General features: G+C 38.8%; 1 long non-coding RNA gene across 1 annotated transcript; it reads right to left on the reverse strand.

Annotated features, from left to right (window-relative positions):
* Positions 1-20014: 20014 nt before the first annotated feature.
* Positions 20015-22706, reverse strand: LOC145820067 (uncharacterized). Its single transcript, XR_014360983.1, has 2 exons — positions 21341-22706; positions 20015-20341 (listed from the first exon to the last, which is right to left on the reverse strand). It is a non-coding gene; the product is annotated as an uncharacterized LOC145820067 (long non-coding RNA).
* Positions 22707-23134: the final 428 nt, after the last annotated feature.

Here is a 23134-nt window from a genome sequence, read left to right on the forward strand (position 1 = left end):
GATTCTTTTGCACTCTAGAGAGATTCTTCTAGGTTTGAAATATCATCATGAGACTGCAATTGTGCACTGTGAATCTCAAGCGCAAGAATGCACCCTTGGGCTAGTCTGCAAATGTCAAGTTGGCAGATTTTAGATTTTGCAAAGACGCTAAATGACTTGAAGACTACTTAGATATTTATGTCACATCAGCTATTCAAACTAAATCAAATACCTATGTTGGGCACATAACACTTGGATAAAGATGTGAGATATGTGTCTGATTCTTTTTATTAGACACATATTTTTGTTTAACACTACCATTATATGTATATGTTATTGTATAATTGTTACAAAACTAATAAAAAGCATTTTTGACATTATATGTTACATATGACATCAATTTATCTTACAAAATAGATTAAAAATATAAAAATATAATATTTTTCTACCGAGTCTATATATCTTTAAATTTAATATTTGATAAGTCTAATCTCTAAAAACATACCCGTACTTGACACCTGAGTTCGTGTAATATAGCTAGATATGCATCTTCTAAATCTTGTAGGGACTCCCTTGTGAATGGCTCTTGAAATTTTGAAAAATAAAGTGCTGGATTTTTGCATAAGACACATGGCCTTGTTTGGTTTGTATTTGAGAAATATGTTTTAAAATAAAAAGTACGAAAATTTGTTTAGTTTGATTTTTTTTCAAAAGATGTTTTGAAAAATTATTTTGAGAGAGAGTTTTGAAAAAAGTGATTGATTTGATGTGTATGAGAAAGAGATTTATTTAGAAAATTTGTAAACCAAACAAGTTTTGAAAAAAAAATTTGAAAAAATTTGTTTAGTTTGATTAACTTTAAAAACTTATTTGTAGAGAATTTTTTTCAAAATTTTTTCCGAAACACAAACCAAACAATGGTGTTTAGGAGGCACAACAATTTAATTGTTGTCTACTGTGGAATCAATGGTTTTAATTTGATCTCTCTCTAGGATGAGAGGCTCTCTGACCTAGGGTAGCTCTCTCTGGGTCTTTCCCAGCTTCTCTTCCTCTTTACTCTTCTCTCACCTTCGGTCCCAGTCTCCCATCTTCTTTTCCTCTGGCCCTCCCTCCTTTCTTCTTCTTCTCCTTCCCTAGTCTTCTGCTAGGTTCTCCCTCCCACCTTCGCTCCACCCTATCCCTCTCCTCTACCTCCCTTTTCGTAGTCATGGAAGCAGCTTCAAATGTTAGAGATGATTCTGTCACTATTGCGCTAGAGGACAGCCCTGAAGTGCTGGAAGATGTCTCCTACCGGCGGTTAGTCAGCAAGATTTTGTCCCCGAAACAGCTCAACAAACCTGCAGTATCCTCCATCATCCATGGTGCTTGGAAAACGCGAGCTCCTTTTTCTATCACGCATTGGGAGGATAACCTTCTGCTCTTCACTTTTGAGGATGTGGAGGATAGGAGGTGGGTGTTGCAGGAGGCCCCATGGTCCATTATGGGTCACTTGATGATCCTTCAACCTTTGAAAGTGGGTACTCCCATCTCCAAGCTTGAATTTATCTGGAGTCTATTCTGGATTCAGGTCCATGGGTTGCCACTAGGGAAAATGACCAAAGCAAATGGGGAGATCATAGGTAACACAGTGGGTAAAATTATTAAAGTTGAGGCTTTAAATGATGGTCTTCTACTGAATCGCAATTTTGTCCGCATTCGGGTTGCTTTGGACACTACTAAACCCCTGCCCAGGGGCTTTCTTCTTCCAAGAGGGGAGTGCCCATCAGGGAGAATACGGGAATCCTGGGTTTCGTTTAAAATCGAAAAGTTATCCGACTTCTGTTTTGATTGTGGACGTATTGGCCATGACCAAAATGGGTGCAAATATGTTTCGCATGAGATGGGCAAATCATCTGGCTATGGTCCTGAGTTACGTACTGGGGTTGCTCGCAGTGCTGGGTTAGCAACGTCATCTCCATGGAAGAGGGCTTTTGCTAATACGGTGGAATTGGACTCAGGGCTCGAGATCTCCTTGTCACCACAACCCACCGGGCTGGTCACGGCGGCGCGTGCGAATAGGGGCTCAACCTCTACCGGTTTATGTACCACCCCAGGTACTGCACACATGGTGGATGCACAACTTGCAGACCACGATACCATACAGTCGCAGGAGATCATGGATATGTTGGGACAGCGACAGGACAGTTCAGTACCCACACGTCAATATCCGCTTGAGGAGGAAGATTTGGCTCTTGGCCCCCACAACCAGATTAGAGGCTTGCAAGCAGATGGGCTTGTGGACTGGGCCCTTTCAGAGGGGAATCCTAGACCCACTTCAAATGGGCCTCTGCCCACCCCAACGGCCCAATATTTTGTTGTTGAACCCTTTGAAAGTAACCTCCTCTCAGCCCAGTTACTTAAACACCCAACCCTTATCCTTAGACCATGTTTGTTTGGGTGGACATAAACTTGAGATTCAACTAATAATCTAATAAAATTATTAATCCGATATTTGGTTAAACAATTGAAGTACGGACTAATTATTTTAAACTTAACTATTAGTTAAGATAGGATATATAATCCAACGAATTCGTAATTCTAAGACTATTAGTCATGAAAATGTTAATTCAGTCCGCCCAAACAAACACGGCCTTAGACCCATTTCTATTGAGGAAGTCAGCCCAAACTCCAGTCCAGTTAGAAAGGATCTGAGAACGGTTATTGTGGATGACTGTATGTCTACTGTATTTAAGTCTCTCTCTTTGAAACAGAAACATCTGGATAGGTTGAATGATCATGAGCAGGTTCCCAAAAGAGCAAAAAAGCTACAGCTTACCTCCTTGGCTCCAACCTCTAGGAACTCACCATCATACTCTCCGGCCAAACCTTGTAGAAGAAATAAGAAACCAGTGGCAGAAAACTCACAATTGAGGCCACTGAATCTTTTTGATGTTCAGATAAATATGGAACAAACATCCTTGTTTCCCCCTCTTGTCCCTCTGCTCCAAGTTAACTCTCCTTGGCTGATTCTACTGACTATCTTTCACAAGTCCCTAGTACTTACCCCTCTGTTTGGTCCCCTGAGATGGCGAATTGGGCTTTGGTGGCTGGCCCTAATCAACCCCAGCCCCCATGTTGATCCTCAATTGGAACTATCAGGGGTTGGGGCGTCCCTTGACAGTTCAAATCCTCGAGGGTTGATCTCAACCCATCGTCCTAAGGTGGTGTTTTTAATGGAAACTAAAAATAAATCAGAGGTTTTGGAACGACTGCGGCGACGGTTTCGTTTTTCGAACAAATGCTACGTTGACCTTGTGGGGGCTTCTAGCGGTTTGGTTCTTTCGTGGTCAGATGATGTTCAACTGGATATCCGTTACAAATCCAAATACTTATTTCGTGGCTTGGTTATGACAAATGATTGCCCTCACAGTTGGGCTGTCTTCTTTATCCATGCCCCCCCTGTTCGTTCCATCCGCAAAGTTTTCTGAGTTCAGTTTAAAAAACTAGCTCTTGAAAATAGCTACCCATGGTTGTGTATTGGTGATTTCAAAGAAATTGGACTATTAGGCGAAAAGGAAGGAGGTGTGAGCTGTCATATGAGCCAACTGCAGTCTTTTCTCGAGCTCCTGTCTGACTGTGCACTCATGGATTTGGAATTCAAAGGGTCCCTGTTCACATGGTCAAACAACCAAAGAGGAAGCACACATATTCAAGAAAGACTTGATAGGGCAGTGGCAACAGCTGAATGGAGAGCTTTATTCCTGTTTGCACAACTGTTTCACGAAGTTCAAATTGGGTCTGACCATGCCCCCCTTGGCCTGAATTGTTGTGTTCCTCTAAAGTGGGTCCCAAGATTGTTTAAATTTGAGATAATGTGGTTGACTAGTCCTGCTTGTGCGGATGTCATTCGGGCGAAGTGCGCAGAGGGTTTTCCTGGATCTCCTATGTTCAATTGGGTAAAGAAACTCAAGTCGTGTAGGAAGGGTCTTATTGCTTAGAGCCGGGAACCTTTCGGTAACAACAAAACTTAGATTTCTCTCTGTAGGGCTGAGCTTTCATCTCTTCAGGCCCAGGTGGCCACAGATGAGAATTTGGACAAGCAAAGAATCCTTTAGTCAGAGCTTGAAGATGCCCTCTCTAGGGAGGAAATGTACCTTCACCAAAGATCACGGGTGAGGTGGCTGAACTACGGGGACAAAAACTCTAAATTTTTTTATGCCTCTTTAATTCAAAAACGACAAATGAACCAAATCCTACGCCTGGAAAATGAACAAGGGGACTAGCTAGAATCGGACTCTGACATCGATCATCACTTACTTGATTTCTTCTCCAAGCTCTTTACCTCAACAGGTCATAGGGACCTCGAACCAGCGTTATTTGTGGTGGAGGCTCTTGTTACTGACAGCATGAATCATCAACTCATTGGCCCTGTCTGTGATGAGGAGATAAGGGCAGTTGTATTTCAATTAGGTGCAACCAAAGCTCCAGGGCCCGATTGCTTCCCTGGCTTTTTTTACGAAACATATTGGCTGGAGGTGGGGCCCTATGTATGTCAAGCAGTTCGAAGTTTTTTTCTGGGAGGGTTTCTGTTGAAAGAGTTAAACCAGACTAATCTTGTTTTGATCCCGAAGGGCAGCAATCCAACTTCGCTTGCTCATTTCCGATCGATTAGCTTGTGCAACTTTAGTTTGAAGATTATCACCAAAATCCTCGCCAACTGTTTGAAGAAAGTTTTGGGCGATCTCATTTCCCCATACCAGTCTGCTTTTGTCCCGGGTAGAATGATCCAAGACAATATCCTTGTGGCTCATGAAGCTTTTCACTCGTTAAAGCTGACTAAATCTGGATCCATAAGCCACATGGTCATTAAGATTGATTTTAACAAAGCCTATGACAGAATTGAATGGGACTTCCTTGTTGTAGTGTTGAATCGTTTGGGTTTTCACCCCATGTGGGTAAAGCGGGTGATGGAGTGTGTTACGACAGTTTCTTTCTCTATTCTTGTTAATGGAAAAAAAAAAGAGCTTCCTTCAATCTTTCTCGCGGACTTCGGTAAGGTGATTCTCTTTCCCCTTATTTATTCATTCTTGTGGCGGATGTGCTCTCTCGCCTGCTTCAGAAAAGCCTCCGTGACAACTGGATCTTAGGGGTTAAAATCACTAGACACTACCCCACCCTCTCCCACCTATTCTTTGCTGATGACTTGCTGCTATTTCTTCAAGTGGATGGAGCGAAATGTACACAAATGCTCAATGTTCTTAGGGTCTACTGTGAGGCTTTGGGGCAATCAATTAATATCGGAAAGTCCAGTGTTCAATTCTCTACAAACACTTCGCTGGCCACCCGTAGCTCCATCTGTGCAATCTCGGGCCTTACACTGTGTTTGGGAACCTAGGAGAGAAAAGAAAAGAAATGATTACTTAAGTTATAAAAGAAAAGAAAAGAAAAAAAAATGATTGTGATTTCTCTCATTTTTGTTTGGATAAGGAATAAATAAAAGAAAAGAAATGATTGTGATTTCTCTCATTCTTGTTTGGTTAGATTTCATTAAGAGAAAATAAAATAAATTATTTTATGTTATATTATTAAAATAACCTTTTTATATTTTCAATCATTTTATTTCTTTTATTTTTATAGGGACAAAATTGGTATTATGAAAATAGTAGTTTCTTTTCTCTCTCAATCTCTCCACTTTTGGGAAGATTGAAAATGAGGCTCATAAGAGAAATGAGTTTCTCTCTATTTCTCTCCATTTCTTCACATTTCTCTCCACTTAGGTTATCCAAACAAGTAAGAGAAATACATATGTCTCCATTTCTTTTCTTTTCTCTCCAAATCACTCAATCCAAACATAGCGTTAGAGAAACCACACCTCAGGCCAAATACTTGGGCTTACCTTTGTTCTGGGGCCGCTCAAAAACTGAAGCATATAAGTTTATTATCGAGAAAGTTCTCCAAAAACTTTAAAGTTGGAAGCTTCATTTGCTATCCCCGGCAGGGAGGGAAACTTTGATTAAAGCGGTGGTCCAAGCAATCCCCTCCTATGTGATGGCTTGTTTCGCTTTTCCAAAGTACTTCTGTGCAAAATTGAATTCCCTTATTTGCAATTTTTGGTGGGGTGGTGATCCAAAGGGTAGGGCATACACAGGGCAAGTTGGGACAAATTGGCACTATCGAAGGCTTTAGGTGGCTTGGGATTTCGAGATTTCCATGCTTTCAATCTCACTCTTTTGACCCGGCAAGGCTGGAGATTATTGAAATTTCCTCACTCTTACTGTGCCCGTATTATGAAAGGAATTTACTTTCCCCACTCAAACTTTATGCAAGCTACTCGGGGTAGGCGTGCTTCTTGGGCCTGGGCTAGTTTGCTTCAAGGCCGGACTTTGCTTCAGCAAAGATTGAGGAGTCAAGTGTATAGTGGTGCTACAACCCGTTTCTGGGAAGACAAATGGATTCCATCTTTGCCTCATTTTAAGGTCACCTCCCCCAGACCAGTAGATACAAATGTGGATTTAGTGGCTGATGTTATTGATGAGGTCTCCAAGACCTGGAAAATTGATTATTTAAGGAACCTAATCACTAAACACGAAGTCCAAGCTATTTTCTCCATACCCATTTCCCTAACCCCAAAAGATGATTCCCAAATCTGGCACTTGGAGTCAAACGTCATCTACTCAGTAAAATCAGGGTATCACTACTCACTTGATCTGCTTCTCAAAGCCCTCAACAAACCCTCATCCTCCTTTCAAGCCCCTAGCAATATCTGGAAGCTTATTTGGGCTTTGAAGGTCCCTCCCCAAGTTTCGACACTTTCGGTGGAGGGCAACAATGCATTGGCTACCAAAGCCAACCTGTGGAAGTGCCGCTATGCTCCATCTCCTTTATGCCCTCTTTGCCACAAGGCACCCGAAACTGTTGAGCACTTATTGTTCGGTTGTGAATGGGTAGCTCTAGTCTGGTTTGGAAGTGATCTAAATTATAGAGTTAATTGGAGGGCCATCCACTCTGCCTTGAGGTGGATCAGTGAGCTTATGTTTCAGTTCAAGCATGGGGAAGATAGGGATTATTTTTTTAGTAAAACTGTGTGGATTGGTTGGTTTATCTGGAAGACTCGAAATGAATTCGTCTTTAACCATCAGATAGTGGAGCCCTCGACTTTGCATCGAGCTCGAGCGACTGAACTAGAATTTTCTGAAGCTTGCATGAAGACAACCCGGAGTGGAAGCAGTCTCATAGGGATGCAAAGGCTTTCACATAGCTGGTACCCTCCCTCCCCTCCCCTCCCCTCCCCTCCTGGAGTCTTTAAAATCATTTGTGATGTAGCTACAACACAACACTCCACTATTGCTGCCGTGGCTGTTGTTTTTTGGGACTCACAAGGGAGACTGCTAGATGGCTTGACAAAGAGAGTCCATGTGTCTTCCCCTTTCCAAGGAGAAGCTCTAGCATGTCGGTTGGCTTGCCTCCTAGCCACCGCTTGCAATCTATCTGAAGGGGAAATTGAAGGGATAATAAAAGGGTCATCCTGCTCAGTGTTTCAAAATCGGATCTTCCATGGGAATGTGAGGTTGTTATTCGCGATATTAGAAGCATGACTTGCCAAGGCAAGTTCAAACTTGCTTGGTGCCCCAGATCAGCAAATTCAGTGGCCCACTGGGTGGCAAAAGCTTCTCTTCGAAATCTACTGCCAGTCGACTGGATTTCTAACCCTCCACCTAACCCTGCTAGTCTCTGTGGTGTTTCTGCACCCTTTCCTTAATGTTTGTTTCCTTATTTTCTCTCGTTCAAAAAAAAAAAAAAATGCACAACAATTGAAATAGGGCAATGAATAAGTGGTTGAGTTCATAATCTATGAATTACACAAACTTGTGAATGTTCAGAGTACATATGAATGTTTGGAACATGACAACAACTACATTACATTGACTGTTGATTAATATGATAGTCACCAAATCAATTGAATCCCTCCAAATCTAAAATAAAAAAATTAATACCTGATTCAGTCAAATTATACATACAATAACCAATTTACATGATAATGTGGTGTTATCCATTTTTTTTAACCTCTAGGTTTGCACTTGCGACTTATTTATATTGTTGGTGTAGTTTTGAACAAGTTCCTTCTCAATGTCTTCTACAGTAGGGGGAAAAAAAATGGATATGTAACATTGTTTCAATTTTCAACTGAATATTGACAATATTATTGATTTAGGATACAACTGAATATTGACAATATTATTGATTTAGGATGTCACGTGCATAGAATGTGATAATTGGTGGAGGGGAATTATACTTTATATCTAGAAGACGCATAAGCACTTTGTAACCAATTTTTGAGACAATAAACATTGATTGATTGAGATCTTCTCTCTAAATTCCCTTTACATTTTCTCTCTTGTTCTTGATTGGACTTTTCATCATTTGGTATCAGAGCAAAGATTTTGATCCTACCATGGAATTCACGTTTCTGATTTGACCCTTTGTTGTTGCTTGAAAGTTGGCTTCACAGATTCACGTACCTGATTTCCATGACTGAATCTTCATCTGGGTTCATCGCTGGAAGTTCGTCTCAAAAACCCTAGTGGTTTGACTTGATATCTAGACAATCAAGTTCGCAAGTTGGTCTTGGGTCTTCCTCGCGACTTGATTTGAGTAGACAGCTTGCAATTTGATCCGATACTGAAGTGCGACTTTGTGATTTGAGTCTGCCTTTGATTGCGACAGTTTGGGTCTTGATTTCAAAACAATCGACTTCGCTAATATCCTAATTTCACCAATCGAAATCAGAACTAGGGTTGTTCTCTTGAGTTGAAATCTTACCTGGGTCATTCTCTAAGGTCATCACGAGTGTGGTGCTGAGTTCGAAGGGGACTTCTGATCATCACGACTCCAGTTGTTCTCTGAGTTATTCTTGCTCGACTTTGATTCTAGTGTCACAGGAAATTTGATCATCCCTTTCCATCTCTTGGACTATTTTGAATCAATTATAGAGAACTGCTTCAAAATTGATTCTTGATTTCAGATTCCTGTATATCATTTTGGATTTCTTCTTGTTGAATTGATTCTTGAAACTCTATTTTGGTTTTGGTTTTGGTTTTGGTTTTGGTTTGATTCTTGAAACTCTATTCTAGTTTTGGTTTATATTTGGAAATTGGAATTTGATTGTTTTGAATATACAGTGTGATTCTTGAACTTTGTTTGGGCTGTGACTACCGTGACTTTGAACATTTGGGGAATTTCAATGGCTAATCAGGGTCGAGGTCGTAGGGGCGGTAGGAGCCCGGATTTGGGTAATGGGGTTCCATATCCGAGAGATAAAATGGAGAGATGAGATGGCAAATTGTCATTCCAACTGAGACGGTGCAACATCTCCTTCCTCCTCCTACCGACAGTAGTAATGGTTCCGATGATACCGAGGGTGGTACTCGTCATCCTTTTGATAATCTCTTTTGGGCACCGCAAAGGTGTCGAGCGGATGTGGGTAGGATGGAACACAAATGGGAGAACAATATCAAGATTGAGTTTCCCGACTTTCTTGGATGCCTTAATCCTGAGTCATTGATTGGCTCAACACTATCGAGGAGATCTTTGATTATGGTGAGGTTTCCAACGGAAAAAAGGTTAAGCTTGTTGCCATTCAATTAAAGGGAAGAGCTTCTACATGGTGCACTACTAGAAATATGACTTTTTGCGTTTATTTTTTTGTGACCGATTGTTTGGCCGTCGCAAAAAATCACTTTTTATACCAAAATCTCATTTTATTTAAACCCCAATCGTGTTTTTAACTTTTAAAAAAAAAAAAAAAAAACGTGTAAAACTTGCCCTAGGTTTCACTCTTATTTCCCAAATCTTGATTTCGCTCTCTCTCTCTCTCTCTCTCTCTCTCTCTCTCTCTCTCTCTCGATTTCGTTTTGTTTTCTCTCTCGATCACCATGGTCATTTGAAGAAGAGACCTCCAACGGTATGATCTGTGTGTGTGTGTGTGTGTGTGTTGGTCAATTTAACTCTCTCTCAGCTACGAAGCTTTGGTTCGAATCAATCCTTTTGCTATATTTTCATATATATATATGTGTGTGTGTGTGTGTGTGTGTGTGTGTGTGTGTGTGTTCATTCATTGTTGAGTAACTTTGATTTATACTGAGATTCACATATCTTTCTAATCAACTTTTAATTTTCGTCTCTATATCTTTACTGTAAGTTCAATATTCATGATCAGTGATAGATTACTATGATTCTGCATGTATAGAAATTGGATTGACATGTGCTCTGTTTTAACTTAATCGTGTTAGCATATTATATTAGCCGAAAGTGTTAGCATATTATATTAGCCGAAAGTTACACTAGGGTCTATAATCATTTTATGCCCTCAGGGATCATCTTGTAATTGCCTTTCTTGTAAACCCTAATCTTCATTTATAAATAGGGGGTGATATTCTATCATACCCCAAGCTGGTTACCCAAGCTTCATGGTATCAGAGCTACACCTCTAGGGTTAGGGTTCAAAACGTACCTAGTTGGATCATCTGCTGGGTCGATCTTCAGTCACCGTCGTCACTCTGCTTCGTCTTCATCAGCCGATTGGATCATCTGCTTCGTCTTCGTCTTCGTCTCAGCTCCTCAGCTCGTCGATCTCCTCCAGCCGTTCGTCGCTCGTCTTCATCGCCCTCGTCGTCCTCTGTCGTCTTCGTCACTCGTCGTCCTCAGCCTCTGTCTCACTGTGGTATGATCTCACACCCTTGGTATATATAAATATATATATATATATATATCCTGATATATATATATAAATATAGCCTGATATATATATTTATATATAAATACATGTATACATAAATAAATCTATATATATATATAAAAAACCAAAAAAAAAAATGGTTTCTTAATTTTGTTATGTCTTTATAGTGGTCATTGTGCCTGTTATCTCACTACCACCTTCCGGGTTTGTGATTGCCACTAATTTTCTTGCGGGTTCGGTAGTATTGTATCCATGACAGATTCCACCAGTGTGTCCCCTTCTTCTCAAACACCAAAGAGTGAGAGTCCCATTCTACCTACTACCATGACTGAGAACCCCAACCCTAGTCTGAAAATCACCACCTCTCTATTTAATGGTCAGAACTACCTAGCATGGTCTCAAAGTTTGACTATGTTTTTAAAAAGCAGAGGGAAGATGGGGTATGTTGATGGCAGGATACAGGCACCTAGTACCACTGACTCAGGTTATGACCAATGGGAGATTACCAACTCTTTGATTATGAGTTGGCTTATCTATTCGATGGTTCCAGAACTTGGTGAGGGCTACTTGTCTATGGAGACTGCCCAGGACGTTTGGGAGGCTGTGGCTGTTACCTATTCCCGCAAAGGAAATTTTTCACAAGCATTTGAGTTGCGCCGCTCTATTGAGAGCTCACTTCAGGGGGAGCAGACTGTTCTTCAGTACTTCACTTTCCTCACCAACGGCTGGAAACGCCTTGACCACCTGGAAGACTATAAGCCCGTTTGCCCTACTGATTCTGTCAGGTACAAGAAGTTCATCGTACGGGAACGGGTCTTTAAATTTTTGGCCGGCCTAAATGTGGAGTATGATCCAGTTAGGGGTCGAGTTCTGAGTATGGACACTCTTCCTTCACTTCAGGAGGCATTTGCCTATGTACAAAATGAGGAGAGTCGCCGGTCTGCTATGCTGTCCCCTGTCTCTACTGACCGTTCTGCATTACTATCTACTCCTCGAGATGGCCTCAGCCTGCCTCCTCCGTCTGCTGCTAAGGAGTCTGTATTCTGTGATTATTGCAAGAAGCCGCGGCATACTCGTGAGACGTGTTGGAAGCTTCATAGGACTCCATCCGGGGGTCGAGGTGATCGGTCTGGTTCTCGAGGAGGTCGGTCAGGCCAATCTAGAGGACGTGGTTCCTATTCCCGGGCTCATCAGTCTAGTGCCGTTGATACCCTTGATTCTAATTCTACTTCTGTTACCCAAGCTTCTGATACTGAGCTGGAGGATGCTTTGCGCCAATTGTTGGACCGCCGATCTTCTACTGCTCTCAGTACCGCTTCCTCGTCCTTTGCCCGCTCAGGTAACTTAGCATCTTCTCCTTGTGCTTTCCTGTGTCATACATCTTTGCATTAGATTATTGATTCTGGTGCCTCAGATCATATGTCTGGCTCCTCTGATCTTTTCTCTGTCTATAAGCCCTCTTCAGGTCAGGACAAAGTTAGGATTGCCGATGGTACTATTTCTTCTATTTCTGGAAAAGGTTTAGTCCAAGTCACTCCTACCATACATCTATCTTTTGTTTAATTTTGATTTCAAGCTCTCTACAGTTTTCAAATTTCAATTTAGTTTGATGAAGCTTAGAAGTAATTTAGATCTTGAATTAAATGATGAATTACTTGTTACTGATATCCTTCTCGTTTTTGAATTTGAATTCGATTCATATAGCTAAATGCATAGAGTACTGAATATTAACATGCATAGGAAATACACAAAAAAATTAATTTGTTCATCAGTTTTTTAATTGGATCAATATTGGCTTGTATTTTCTTATCTCAGTTGATACATTCGTGAGTGCTTTGCACGCTCTTCTCCGTCTTTCCCTCCGCACTCAATAGGGCGACTTTTTATTTGGATCAATTTCTTCTGCTAGGTAAAATTTACTGCTACAGTTCGATTTGGTCTCAAACTGATATTTAGTTCGATTTACTTTTTCTCTGCTCTGCTTGAGGCTTTATTATGTAAAGAAAGATTTAGAAATTGAGTACTCTGTGTTTTGATCTATTCCCCCATCATAATGTGTTCCGTTTTGTAGGTTTGATTGCTTGTTATTGAAGTAGTTGCTATGAATCTGAATTTGTGTTTGAATAACCATTGTTGGGTGTTTTAATGATTTTGAAATTGAAACCCCAAGTAGTGGATTTTTTTGGATTTTGGTCAATTCTGGAGATTAGTATTGCTTGATTTTGCTTTGTTTTGTGTTGGAAAATTTTAGGCCGTGATTGGATGCTCTGAATTAGAAATTGGGATTGGCATGGTTGTCTAATGCATTCTTGATTGGCAAAAATATCACCTTTTGCTAGAAAAAAAAAAAGAAAGAAATATTACCGGAATTTTTATACAAAATATATAAGTCACATTGTTCGGTCTTTACTTTTAAAATGAGCTGCCACATTATTCTAGATCATACAAAAGTGGATATTGGATCCAACTAAGCTACAAAAGTGGAAATTTTGGGTTCCATACCACCAAAAAAAAAAAAAAGAAAAAGAAAAAAAAAGAGGTAAGGCATCAATAGTGTATTAGGGTCATATTGTGTATTAAATTAAAGTCAGTTCCAGATTCCAACGGTGAGTAACACAATGAAAACCGCTTGGTATTTGGAAATCTCTTTTGTTTTTTATATCCTGGTTTAATATTACTAATCAATGGCTGAAATTTTTTAGAACCCAAATACAAAGATAAGAGATAATTATTGGGCATGGTTTCGAAATCTTTTTTGTTTTTGGTAGTATAGAAAAGTCCTGGATAATAGAGTGACATACCGATAGTGTATGTTAATGTGTGACTCTGGCTTGACTTGTTTGTTTGCATAACAGCAGAACCTAACATAATGACTTGTTTGTTTGTTTGTTTGTTTTGTTCTAATACAGACTATATATAGGATGATTCTTTACTTGAACAACATTTTTCAACTATTAAATAAAAGTAGGCATACACATTCATGGGCTGCAGGTTTGATTACAATATTATTTGGATAAAACACAAGCCTAATTCCATTTATCTAGTTACTCATAATATCAATCAATCTTCTCAATATGAAATTGTGCAGTCCCAAATGTGTTTTAAAGCCTAAAATGGTAGAAAATAAATAGTTTCTGTTATGGCTTTTAATATGAAAACGGCTCTGAACATGCAATATCTTTCTTAAAACAGGATATAGGTTTTTCTGGGTACTTTGAATAATTTCTAATTTTATACATTTTGTGCTGTTCTTTTCAAAGTTTGGGGTTATGCACCAGTTCTCATGTTTTCTATCACTGTGGTGAGAGACTCATAGGACTAACAATGAAGTTGGTAACAAATACCTTGTACAATGGTGAACATTAGCATTGTAGATCTTGGCATTACTAGCATTCTATCTAGATTATGTTTTTGTCATAAAAGAACTTTTTCCAGGTTTTTAGCAGTAATAACTTTTACATATGACTCCAATTTTGAGATTCAAATGGAATGTTTAATTAAACTATAATGTTATACTGTCTAAATTCTTATCATTGCTATTCCTAGAATGCTTTTTCCAGGTTTTTAGCTGTAATAACTTTTACATATGGCTCCAATTTTGAGACTCAAATGGAATGTCTAATTAAACTATAATGTTATACTATCTGAATTCTTATCATTGCTATTCCTAGAATGCTTAATGTTACACTTTTTTTTCTTTTCTTTTTTTTGCGACGATAATAAGATAATCACCAAAAAACATGTTAGCATTTTTCTTTTTTTTGGCGACGGCAAAATAGCGGTCGGCATAAGTAGTTTAGTTGGTTGCAAATAATTTGCGACTATTGCTTTGCCTTCACAAAAAGTATCTGCCACCCCTACATTCGTGACCCCCATTTATCGTCGCATGGACCGTCGCAAAATGTCTTTTGTGACTGTGTTTTTATTATTTGCGATGGCTTGTAGCGGTCGCAAAAAGTGTTTTTTTTAGTAGTGGCGGGAACAACTTCAACTTAATCGTCGTCGATGTGACAAGGAGAAAATCCATGTTTACCTTCAAAGTGTCTACCAAGCACTTCATGTTCTCAAGCAAGTTGGAGGTGTGGGCGAGTATACAGAATCTTTCTATCAACTCATTGCTAGGGTTGATTTAAATGAGAGTGAAGAACAACGGGTGGCTCGTTATGTGAGTGGCTTGAAACCTTCAATCCAAGATATTCTTGCCTTGCATACATTGTGTAATGTTTCCAAAGCCTACAATCGAGCTTTAGTCGTGGAAAAGAAACAAAGCCGTCGTGCTTCCCAGATGGGATAATACTTCCAAGGAGGATTTCGAGGTGGTTTTAGGCCGGGTCCTTCTTCTAGCTTTGCCAAAACTAGCCCTCCTTCCAAGTTTATGGATAAGGGCGCTTCTTCCTCTCAAGCTCCTTGTCCTAATGGTGCTTCCGGAAACCGAAATCCACCTCAGGGTGGAACTTTCAATTGTTTCAAGTGTGGAGAACCAGGCCATAGATCTTCCGATGGGTACTAATCAGACCAAGACACGTCTTATTGAAGAAGCTAAGGAACATGGTGACTACAAGGGTGCTCCAATTTGTGACACTTAGGACAATATTGAAATTGGTGTAGATAGTGATGAAGAAGAGGGTCTTGCTCTTATGTTAAAGAAGACACTTCTATCACCAAAGCTAGAGAGCCAAGAAAATTGGTTGCGCACCAATATTTTCTTAACCACTTGCAACATTGGTGGACGTGTGTGTAACATGATCATTGATAGTGGAAGTTGTGAGAACATGGTTTCTCAAGAGATGGTGGCTAAACTCAACCTTCCGGTAGAGGACCATCCCCATCCTTATTCTTTATCTTGGTTCAAGAAAGGCAATGAGATCAAGGTAACCAAACAGTATTTGGTTTCTTTTTCTATCCGGAAGAAATATTTCAATGAGGTATGGTGTGATGTAATGCCTATGGATGCTTGTCACATTCTACTTGGGCATCCTTGGTAATATGGCCGGCAATTTTTGCATGATGGCAAACGGAACACTTACACTATTATCAATGATGATAGCCATTTTACATTGCTTCCAATAAGAAGGTTACTTCTAAGCCATCTTCTAGTTCTACCACCTTGCTTGCGTCCAAGGAGTTTTTGGAAGAAACTCGGGATTTTAGGATTATATTGGCTTTGGTTCTGGTTGTGCACACGGATGCTACTAAGGAAAAGATTGATGTGGCTACTCTTTGGAAGAGTATGCCCTGATTTGCCTCATATGCGTGACATCCAACATCGTATTGATTTGGTACCCGAGTCGGCACTTCCAAATAAACCGGCCTATCACATGTCTCCAAAGGAGACAGAGCAGTTGCAACAATAAGTAGAAGAGCTTTTGGCTAAAGCATATATCCAACTGAGCCATAGTACTTTTGGTGTTTCGGCCTTTTTGACACCTAAGAAGGATGGATCATGACGCATGTGTATGGATAACCATGCAATCAACAAAATTACCAGTAAGTATCGCTTTCCAATTCCAAGATTGAATGATATGTTGGATTGCCTTGCCGGGTCAAAGGTGTTTTCTAAAATTGATCTTAAAAGCAGTTATCATCAAATCCGCATTAAGCCGGATGATGAGTGAAAAATGACTTTTAAGACACCCCATGGCCTATTTGAGTGGCTTGTGATGCCATTTGAGCTTACCAATGCTCCAAGTACTTTTATGAGGGTCATGACACAAATGTTGCAACCACTTTTGGGTGTTTGTGTAGTAGTTTACTTTGATAACATCTTGATCTATAGTCAAAGTTTGGAAGAGCATTTGTACCACCTTTAGCAAGTTTTTGAGCTTTTGAGGCGAGAAAAGTTCTATGGAAACACCAAGAAATGTACCTTTGCCATGGATCAAGTCATTTTCTTGGGTTACGCCGTGTCTTCTCGTGGGGTACTTACGAACATGGAGAAGGTCAAGGCGATTGTGGAGTGGCCTACTCCCCTTAGTATCCATGAAGTACGGAGTTTTCATGGTTTGGCTACCTTCTATAGGCGGTTGATCCATAACTTTAGTAGTCTCACTGCCCCTTTGACCAACATTCTCAAGCTTAAACCTTTTGAGTGGAGTAAAGAACCCGCCGATAGCTTCCAACTTTTGATTAAGGTGCTTACCAAAGCTCCAATTTTGGCACTATCGGGCTTTGACAAAATCTTTGAACTTGATTGTGATGCCTTGTGATTAGGCATTGGTAGCATCCTTAGCCAAGAAGGCCGGCCAATTGCCTTATTTAGTGAAAAGTTGAACGGGGCTAAGCTCAAGTATTCTACTTATGACTTGGAATTTTATACCATCATCCAAGCCATCAAGCATTGGAGCTACTATCTTGCTTATAAAGAGTTCATGCTCAACACCGACCATGAGGCCCTCAAGCACATCAATAGCCAATCTCATCTCAACAAGAGACATGTCAAATGGGTGGCTTACTTGCAACAATTCACATTTTCCTTGCGACATAAATCAGGGGTCCTTAATAAGGTGGCCAACAAGTTGAGTAGGCGGATGATTCTTTTGATTGAAATGAGGAATGAAGTTATGGGTTTTGATGAGTTTCGCACATTTTATGCAAGTGATCCTTATTTCTCCAAGATTTTGATGCTTTACAAAAGACGGATAGAGCTACTTATCCAAGCTACATAATTAGGGATGGCTTCCTTTTCCATGGCCTTAAGTTGTGTGTGCCTAGTTGTTCCTTGAGGACACATTTGTTGATTGAGCATCACAAATTGGGACATTTTGGCAACGACAATACCGTTGGGTTACTTCAAGATGCTTACTATTGGCTGGGCATGACCAAGGATGTGGGCAACCATGTGAAGTGGTGTCAAATTTGTCAAAGAAGCAATGGGATTGCAATTAATGCTGGATTATATATGCCTTTATTGGTCCTTGGCTATGCATTAGTATGGACTTTGTGTTGGGTTTACCTCCTACACAAAGGTAGAGTGATTCTATTATGGTGGTGGTGGACCGTTTCTCCAAGATGGCACATTTTATACCTTGCAAGAAGACCATGGATGCTACAAATATTGCTAACCTCTTCTTCTAGGAAGTCTATAAGTTGCACGGAGCGCCTACCTCTATCCATGCCTCTATCGTGTCCGATAGAGATACTAAGTTCCTTACTTTTGAAGAACTTTGTGGAAGAAAATTGACATTGACTTGAACTTTAGCACTACATTTCATCCTAAATTGATGGTCAAATGGTGGTAGTGAATAGAAGTCTTGGCAGCTTATTAAAGTGTCTTGCGAGAGATCATCACAAGAGTTGGGATGATATTATTCCTTTGGCCGAGTTCGCGTATAACTCATCAATCAACTGCACCATAAATACTTCTCCCTTTGAAGTGGTTTATGGAATGAAACCGTCAAATGTTATGAACTTGGTTCCTTTGCCTATCTCAAGGAAGGGAAGCATTAAAGCAGAGGACATGGCTACATTTATGAAGAATGTCCATGATCAAGTTAGGGCCCAAATTGAAAAGTCCAATGCCAAATACAAATCGGCCGTTGATGTGTATAAACGGAAAGTGTTGTTTGAGGTGGGGATCTTGTGTGGGTTGTGTTGAGCAAAGAAAGGTATCCTCATGGTGCTTACACCTAGTTAGATGATAGGAAGGTGGGTCCTTGATGTGTCGCACAAAGTCAACAACAATGCTTATCAAATCAAATTGCCGCCTCATTTGGGAATCTCTAACACCTTTAATTTGCAACATCTTGTGCCTTATTTGCCGGATAATTCTTGTGTCAACACCACTTCTATCATTGTAGATTAGTTTCCTTAGTGAAATTTATTTTTATTATAGTTTCTAGTTTGATTCCACTTCTAGTTCACTAGTTGTGTTTTGTTTGTCTTCACTTGAGGACAAATTCTTTTGAGTAGGAAAGTATGATGGAGGATATCATGTGCATAGCATGTGATAGTTAGTGGAGAGAAATTGTAGTCTATATCTAGAAGAGGCATAACCACTTTGTAACTAATTTTTGAGATAATAAGCATTGATTGATTGAGTTCTTCTCTCTACATTATCTCTCTCTCTCTCTCTCTCTCTCTCTCTCTCTCTCTTGATTGGACTCTTCATCAATTATGGAAATAGGCTAACTTTTTTAACTAAAATATGAGGTGAAAAATCCAGCTTGTTTGGCTTGGATTTTCAGGATTCCCTTTTCAAAAAATTAAAATTGTTTGTTTTTCATATTTTCTTGTTTTCAATGAATTTTTTTAATATTCTAAGTATTTTTTTTAATTTTTAGATACACCTAAAATAAATACACTTGAAAAGTATAATTTTTGTGAAAAAATCTTTAGAAAATTCATTAAATACCAAAAATATAAATAATAAAAAAAACGATAATAGTATACTTTTCATATTTTTATGTATTTATTAATTTTTTAAAATATTTTTTTTACAAATATTTTACTTTTTAGCTACATCTAAGTAAGGTGCATCTAAAAAAGTAAAAAAATTTGCTTAAAATTTTAAAAATATTCACTAAAAACAAAAAAAAATACAAAAAATAAAAAACTCAATTTTTGGAAAATTGAATTCAAAAATTAAAACTAAATTTGTTTTGGATATTTTGACATTTTACAAAAAAACATGCAAAAAGTAGATAGGAAAAGGAATTTTTGACATTTTGTATAGTTCTTTGACTTTTTAGCATTTATAGTGATTTTTTTTTTTATTTTTTTAGCTATATTTTAAACTTCCCAAACGTTGCCTCAAATACAAAAAAGAAAAAAAAAAATAAGAGGCACCACGTAATGTGAGAGGTGATAGTTTTTTCAACGCCTAAATTATCGTCTTCATCTCATAAAGAGATGGGGTCGACACAATCTGAGACCCTAGGCTTGTGAGAGGAGATAATTTTAGGTTTGGAAAATGTGATGTCCTGATCATTTTTGCATGATGCTCATAAAAAAATCCATGTGAAACATAATGTGGTAGTAAAGGCATCAACACGGGAGGTAATCTAGGAGAAGCAATTTATCTAACTATTGTTGTTTCTGTTTTTTCCCCAGCCATATCAGAGCCATAATGAACACATTTTACAAGGTACAGGATCCTTTATTTTCAAAATTCTTATGTGTCTGTTATTCTAATGTATTCAAAATTGTAAGATCATAGTTTTGAAATTCCTGTCTTATAAAAGTCTCAACACATCCTATGGTTGGAGTGCAATACAAACCGAGGAACAGAAATTTTGGAAATGTCCTGGGGAAACTATGATGTTATGTGAAGACTTATTAGAGAAATCATGCAGTTTGGGGCCTTCAACAACAAAAGCAGCAGCATTAGCAAAAAAAGCATATGTTTCATATATATTCATATCAAGGCATACATACCATATCTGAGTTCAGTTTTTAACGTAACAAATTAAAGGTTCACATTATGGCAAACAGAAAGAGTTTAATGAAGACACACAACAAAACCAACATACCTGGAAAAACCTGGAAAAATCAGCCAACAAGCCTTCAAGCTTAATCTGCTCACTTGTGCTTCAGGATGTGTATTTTATTTACCAACGCTCCAATACCACCAATATATAAAGCTTGAAGCTCCTTAAACTCAAAGGTTGTGTCATTCTTCGGCTACAAGGGTCTTCAATAAGTCGTCAGCACCTGCAGTCCGCCATACAGACAAATGGTGAAGATAACATGCAACGTCTTATTTCTCTTGTTACCATAAATGAGATTTGATAAAAAGGGGTTACTCAAGTGTTATATTTGAAATATGTTGGGGGCCAAATTTCAGTTAAATTGTTTGTGATATGTTGTCTAGTGACAATAGTTGTTTGGAACTAGGTTGCTTTGTATTTCTGCAGATACTGTCACCCTGCCCCAACACCACACAGGTAGTGAAACTTAGGTTCCGTTTGGATTTTAGATTTGTCAAGGAAATTGAATTACTTACTTATATAATTTTTTATCGGTAGCTAAACAATAAAAACAAAATTTTGGACAAATATCTACTTGCTTCCATTTAAAAAAAAAAAAAAAAAAAAAGAACAAAGCATCGTTGACTTCATTACATTTTCTTTCTTTTTCCTTCTTTTTCATTTTCCCATCATAAATTCAAGATCAAAAAATATTAGTTTATCATATGTTAATTATTTCATTGATGAAAGTTGAAAACAAAATCCATTAAAAAAAAAAAATTAATTTAATAAAGAAAGCAACTCCTAATTTTTATTTATTTATTTTTTACTAGATTTTTCCTTCTTTTTTTTTTATAACTTTTAGGAGCTTTTAGATTTAAAGTTTCTAGAATAAAAGAAAATAAATGAAATTTAAAATAAAAAAAATCTACTAAAAATGAAAAGGTAAGTTCAAAAAGCCATTTTTTCATAGTTATGCAAAACTAAAATGATAAATAAGGCCTCGTTTGGGAACAGGCTAATTTAGTAACTTTTTGGCTATTTGGCTAAAATATGAGCTAAAAAAAACTAGTATGTTTGGGATGACTTTTTGACTTTTTACGAAAAGATGTGCAAAAAGTAGAGAGAAAAGAGAATCTTTGACTTTTTAGTATGGGTTATTGGCTTTTTGGCTAATTTAGTAACTTTTTGACTTTTTGGCTAAAAAGGAAGGTTCCCAAACGAGGCCTAAATAAGAAATTACCTGGCCATTACGAAAACTTATCTTGCCCAAAATTACTCGATCTAGTCCATCGCTAATTGGGCCTTCAAATTTCTCTCCCTTCTAAGTGGGACAAAGATGCTAGTCAAATAATCTTGACAATAACTACTGCTCTTGCTCCACTCTGATTCATTCCACATTAAAGAGTCCCACCACTCACTCTCTCCTTTGATCACCTTTAAATCTTTACTGTCTATGGTAGAAAGGCTTTCTAGCTTTGGGCAATAAAAGATGACCAACCTTTCCAATTTTGGAGCTATACATAAACCACTGGAAATGCTAACCAATTCTGGTAGCTCAAGAAGAGACATCTTCTTCAAGGCTGGGAGAAAATGGGTTGATTCCACCACAGTAGATTCGTGACTTACCAAGCTCTTAATTTTGGGACAGTCTTCAACTATAAGCTCCTCCAAATTTTCAAGATTACCAACTAAGCCTGGAGTGAAAATGGAATTCAAACTGGTACAAGTACGGAACCTCAAGAATTTTAGTTTGGAGAGACAACCCTTAACAATTGGTCCATTGTAAACACTCCTCAAATTTTTCATGTAATAAATACCCAAATATTCTAGTGATCCAAGTACAAGTCTTTCATCAACATCTGACTCACATTTGTAATCTCTTCCTTCATCTATGATGGTTTTGAGCTCATTACTTTCCACCAACAAGCATAGTTTTAGGTTGATCATATTTGCATTGCCAAATTCAGATAGCTTCTTCACAGTCCAATGACGGTCTAGGAAAAAGGCACTAGTACGTTTGAGTGTTTTCTTAATCTCAGTTGATATGTGCTCACCATTTATATATCTCAAGGATGCCTCATGTTTCTTAAATTCTTCTTCAACTTCATGTGGTAAACGGGATATCATACGCTGCTCATGACGGCCAACTGTAAATCTAAAGCTTGATACAGTAAGTTGTTTTAAAAGTTCAACTTTTGGCAAATACAACTTAAGCTTTGTCAATCTTTTCAAGTTTTGCAGCTCATATATAATTATCTTTCAAATCAGCAATCCACTCTTCGTCTTCTGGATTCACATCAATGCTCAGTTCCGTCAAGAGAAAGAGGTCAGAAAATACCCCCTGCGGAATCATTTTGCTTATCTGCTTACTTTCTCTATAGCTGTTTCCATAACTATAGAAGGATAATTTCAACAGTAGCAAATTTTTCAGTTCCTTAATTTCTTCAGGAAGATACATAATCTCAGTTGCCTCCATATCAAGCACCTGGAGAATGGAAAGTTCTCCAACTTCAGGTGGTAGCTCCATAAAGAGTTTGCAACCTCTTAATGTTGTGTTTGGTTGGAGGATTTGGGGAGGGATTTGGGAAGGAAAATAGAAAAGGTAGCTGAAATGTGAATAAAATATGTGAGAGGGTAATTTTTGGGAAAAATTGGGCCGAGCTTCGAGTTGGGCTTTGAGGCGCAAAACGCAAAGGACTAAGTAAAAAGAGGCCGTAATGGATATTCCGGCCCAAGGAGGTGAGATTATTCCGGCTCAAGAAGAGATAGTTGCTTCGGCCCAAGGAAGAGAAAAGCTACTCCGGTCCGGAGGCAACTCGGAGTTAGGCCGGTCTCAGAGTTAGTCCGGTCGCAGTATGTTCTGGGAAGGCCGGTTTCGGAATTAGTCCGGTCGTGACACATAATGGTTAGGTCGGTCAGAACTTGTTACTTGGAAGTTTGATCTATGCATACCAAGGTTGAACAGAGGCAGCCGAAGTAAGGAGTTAGAGGAGAAGACCGAGCTAAGGATAGTCCGGCCCTCTGTGGCTTGGCA

This window comes from Camellia sinensis, chromosome 2 (assembly GCF_055761805.1).
Source record: "Camellia sinensis isolate YWXY chromosome 2, ASM5576180v1, whole genome shotgun sequence".
NCBI classification, from domain to species: domain Eukaryota; kingdom Viridiplantae; phylum Streptophyta; class Magnoliopsida; order Ericales; family Theaceae; genus Camellia; species Camellia sinensis.